Source organism: Nycticebus coucang, chromosome 21, assembly GCF_027406575.1.
Source record: "Nycticebus coucang isolate mNycCou1 chromosome 21, mNycCou1.pri, whole genome shotgun sequence".
Taxonomy (NCBI): Eukaryota; Metazoa; Chordata; class Mammalia; order Primates; family Lorisidae; genus Nycticebus; species Nycticebus coucang.
In genome coordinates this window covers 57,474,619-57,479,461 of record NC_069800.1, presented here as the reverse complement: position 1 = coordinate 57,479,461, position 4,843 = coordinate 57,474,619, and the positions used below count along the sequence as shown (strand labels likewise).

At 45.3% G+C, this 4,843-nt stretch overlaps 1 non-coding gene across 1 annotated transcript; it reads right to left on the bottom strand.

Annotated features, from left to right (window-relative positions):
* Nucleotides 1-2,993: 2,993 nt before the first annotated feature.
* On the bottom strand, nucleotides 2,994-3,100 carry LOC128574330 (U6 spliceosomal RNA). The gene has a single exon (XR_008376707.1). It is a non-coding gene; the product is annotated as a U6 spliceosomal RNA (small nuclear RNA).
* Between the last annotated feature and the right edge of the window lie 1,743 nt (nucleotides 3,101-4,843).

The following is a 4,843-nucleotide window of genomic DNA, read 5'->3' as shown; positions in this document are numbered from 1 at the left end:
CTTTATAGAACTCTTGTTTGGACAGACTATGGTCTCCTACTGGTGGGTCAAGTCGTTTCCTGGTTTTCTCTTTGATGATCTTGCTTCCTTTCAGTAGCACTGTATTTGAAACCTTCTGGGATAGCTTCAAATTGTAATCAACCAAAGATTTCTAAGCACTTATTAAATACCCAGATAGACATAATGATACGGTCTTTCTTGTATTTTAATTCTCTGTGTCCCTAAGATTTTATGCATTTATAAAAAAGTCATGATTTTTTGTTGTTTCTGAGCACAACTAAAGACAAATTGTATAAATATTTCAAAGATGGAACATCTCAGATCTGATATCTAATGCACAGGGGTACCTGATTTTGGCTTGGCTGTTCTTTCTCCCATCCCCTCCATCCTTCCCCATCCTCTCGTGGTCAACAATCCAACCCTGATACAATACTCCCCAGCACAGGCAACGGCTCTTTACTAGGCTGTGTGCCCAAGAGGCATCACTGACCAATCAGGACACTCTTCAAGCACACCCTGATATGCCTCAGAGCACTTCCCGACCCTCATGTCAGGCAGTTGGTTGGTTGATACAACAGATGAAGTCTACCTGTTGTGCTAATTCAGTCCCAGGTTGAGGGTGAAATAATATCTCGATCTTGACCGGCTGGGTTTCTTCACCCACAAGTCCCCAATCTTCATGCGTGAGTCCATTTATCTTCCCCATCCCCCACTTCACCCCTGTGTAGACCCACCCCCAAATCCTCAGGAGCAGAAGGAAGGTGTGACTATCAATGTTGCTGGCATCATAGCTCACAGCAACCTCAAACTCCTGCGCTCAAGCAATCTCAGCCTCCTGAGCAGCTGTGACTATTAGGCAGGCACTACGGTGCCTGGATAATTTTTTTCTTTAATTCTTTGTAGCGATCGGATCTTGCTATGTTGCTTAGGCTGGTGTCAAACTCCTAACCTCAAATGATTCTCCCGCCTCAGCCTCCCACAGTGCTGGCGTAACAGGCATGAGCCACTGCACTCCCCCAGCCAACTAACATTTATTTAAGCTATTCCAGTGGCAATCAAACCATGATCCTGGTCCAGCAATATCTGGGGTAACGAACTGTTTGTGTCCCGACTGTAGTGGTGGGTTACACAAACTGACACGTGTTAAAATGCATCAAACTGTACACCAAAAGAAAAGGCCAATCTAAACATTTTTAACACAAATGAGGGTGGATACTGTTTTTACCAAGGTAACTTTGAACTTCCACTTCCATAGGCAGGTTGCACAGTTAAGCAGTGAATTTATTACATATGCTCAACATACAACTAAGGGTTGTTTGGTTTGGTTTGGTTTTTTGATGCAGAGTCTCACTCTGTTGCCCTAGACTAGAATGCCATGGCATCAGCCTAGTTCACAGCAACCTCAAACGTCTAGGCTCCAGCAATCTTACTGCCTCAGCCACCTGAGTAGTTGGGACTACTAGGCATGCGCTACTGTGCCTGGCTAATTTTCTCTTTTTTAATTTTTTTGTAGAAATAGGAGGGTCTTGCTATGTTGCTCCGGCTGGTCTAGAACTCCTGAACTCAAGAGATCCTTCTGCCTCAGCATCCCAAAGTGCTGGCATAACAGCCACCACACTCACCTGGCCTTATTGAAGCTATTTGAATGGTAATCAAAGCCATGATACTGGTCCAGCAGCATCTATAAACTTGTTAGAAATGCAAATTCTCAGGACTCAATGAAGACCTACTGAATCGGAAACTCTGGGGTGCAGCCTGCAGTCTTTGCGCAAACTCTCCAAGCAACTTGTGTATTTGCCCAGAAACACTAAAATTTGAGAGCCACGGGCCTGGAGTACCTGAGTCCTGACTGCACTTCCAGGGGCTGCTAGATTCCAATGTCTGGCTAAGAAATGATGGACTTGGACCAAGGCAGTAGCAATGGAAGTGACAAGAAGTGGTCAGACTTGGGATGCATTTTAACCGCAAAACCAATGGAATTCTCTGAAAGACTGGATGAGATCCAGGAATTAGAGTCACCTGGGGAAGCTTTAGCAACCATGAACGCCAACATCCTCCCCCACCCCAGGCTTAGCTATTAGTATGGCCTTAAAAGTTCACCAGGTATTTCAAACCTGCAGCCAGAGTGAAACCTAACCTACAAGACTGTTTCTTACACTTGAACGTGCACGGGGAATACCTGGGGGTCTTGTTAAAGTTCTGTAGGTAGGAGTAGAGCCTGAGATTCCTCATTTCTTTTTTTTTTTTGAGACAGTCTCACTTTGCCGCCCCCGGTAGAATGCCGTGGCTTCAAATCTCACAGCAGCCTCAAACTATTGGGCTCAAGCAATTCTCTTGCCTCAGCTTCCGAAGTAGCTGGGACTCCAGGCACCTGCCATGATGCACCGATCATTTTTCTATTTTTAGTAGAGACAGAGGTCTTGCTCTTGCCCAAAATCTCAAACTCCTGAGCTCAAGCAATCCACCTGCCTTGGCCTCCCAGAGTGCTAGGCTTACAGGCGTAAGCCACCGCGCCGGCCCAGCCTGACCCTGACCTATTCTATTCGCTACATCTGGGCACTCAGTCCAGCCCACACAGACAGGGAAGGGAACTGGACCTCCTTCTCTGAAGGGAGGACTGCCAAGGAATGTGCAGGCATTTTTTTTTTCAATGTAACAGAGAGAAATTTTATTTAAGAAGAACAAAGAGAAAGGTTAGAGCATTTCCGAAGAGAGTTGGAAGTGAGTCCCTCTCATGAAGGAGCAGAGGTGAGAGAGAGCCTGTTTTTAAATCCCTATACTCCCCTTTACCTTGCTTTATTTTTCCTTTAGAGCTCTAGCACTTCCTGACATGTGTCTATCTCTGTGTGTTTATCTTGCTTTTCCATCAAAATAGCAGCACCTCTGGACAGAGTCAGTGTCTGCCTCCATCCCTCCTGCGTCTCTCTTGTTTATAAGCATGTGTCGTGCACAGTAGATGCTCGCTCGCTCTCTCTAGCTCTCTCTTTCTCTCTCTATATATTTCACGCTTTGTGAACTTGCATGTTATTCTTGCTCAGGGGCCATGCGAAACTTCTCTGTATCGTTCCACTTTACAGTAATGTGCTGCCGAAGTTGGCACTCTCTCGATAGTTTTTGAATGAGTCAATTACCATGTATTAATCCTTGTTATATTTTGCAAACAATCCAACTGCTGGAAATGCAGAGAAAGCGCAGGAGGGAAAAACAGTCTGTTAATGGAGAGTGAGACCAGAGAAACTTAATAAAGCTTAATTATGCCCTGTAACTGTGAAGATTCAAAAGCTGAGGGCATCCCATGGGGTCACTTTCCCAGCTGGGCTGGGCTGTAACAATCGGCTCTCTGGGAGAGTGGGGGCTGGCTCTTCACTGAGTACACTAGACTCACTTCTTGGAATTATTTCTGATCCATACAAGTGAGGGACTCTTGCCTTCCCTACTCGGCTGCTTGTATCTTATTTTATTGTTCCACATATAATGCAACGTACTTAAAACTCAAGGGCTACTTCATTGAAGAGCTTCAGGCATGGAGGAATAGTACTAACAGGTATTGTTTATTGAGTATACTGGGTGCCAGGTACTGTGTTAAGTATTTGATATATAATACCTCTGAGTTTGCAAATGAAAGTGTGTTGGTTTTATAGGCTGAGCAGCATAGGAAGACCTCATCTTTACAAAAAATGTTAAAACATTAGCCAGGCATGGTTGTGTACACTGTAGTCTCAGCCTCTAAGAGGCTGAGGCAGGAGGATCCCTTGAGCCCAGGAGTTTTTGGAAGTTGCAGTGAGCTGTGATGATGCTACAGAGTGAGTGAGACCCTGTTGCTAAAAAAAAAAAAAAAAGCAAACAGGAAAGAATTGTGTTCATTTTATAGATCAGTAAGCTGAGACCCATAGAAAATTAAACAAAAACAACAAGGGTCTTGCTCGTGGTGGGGACTCAGTTAATATTTGTAGAATAATCAGATTCCAGTTAATATTATCATTTGGGCATAGGCTCCCAGCTCTCAGAAGCCACATCCAGACTAAACTGGAAGAAGGCCCGTCACGTGGAGATCCTGAAATGGAGACACACACAGCCCCTCTGAGGCGAGGTTCCTCCTACTGGGACTGCGTGAGTCTGTTTTACTGTATTAATCCTGGGTAGCTCATGTAGCTGTTTTGGAATTTTATGCAAGGAAAGGGTCGTGCATGTCTGCGTGATTCTGTGAGAATGGTGACGCCTGGAGCTGTTGCAAGGTCTTGCTTCTTTTGGTCAGACATCCCACTTTCTTTGTGGGGCTCCTTCCCCACTCAATGAGGTGCGAGGAGGCTGTCAATTAAGGTGACTTACTGTCCCCCCTCCCACCCACCCACAGTCAGCCAATCAGAGAACTGTATTCCAATCACCTGCCACCAACGCTGTCTCCCTGATTGGTTCAGAGATGAATGGGAAATCACACTGGCCAATCAGACCATTCCCTGGAATTCCTCTGCTAGCGGTAGTGTGGAGAATAAATTTGCCTTTAAAATTTAAGAACAACTCTCCAAACCAAGTATCTTTAGATCCATGTTGACCTCACACCACATCTGTTCTACATAGAGTCAATGTACCTAATTGCAAGTTGCTGAAGGCAAAGAGAGGTGGTGGGCAGAGGGGGTGTTAGGAAGTCCTGCTTTCAGAGGAAGAATCTGAAGCTCAGCGAGTGGAAAAGGAGCCAGATGCAGAGAGAGAGAATGAGACAGTGAGACTGTAAGACTTTGCAGGTCCTAAGCAAACGAGTAAATAAATAAGGACTTTCTGAGGATCAGGTTGGCAGTGAGGCAGAAATGGCGAAGAGAGTGAGGGCGGATTGGGAAGTACCCGC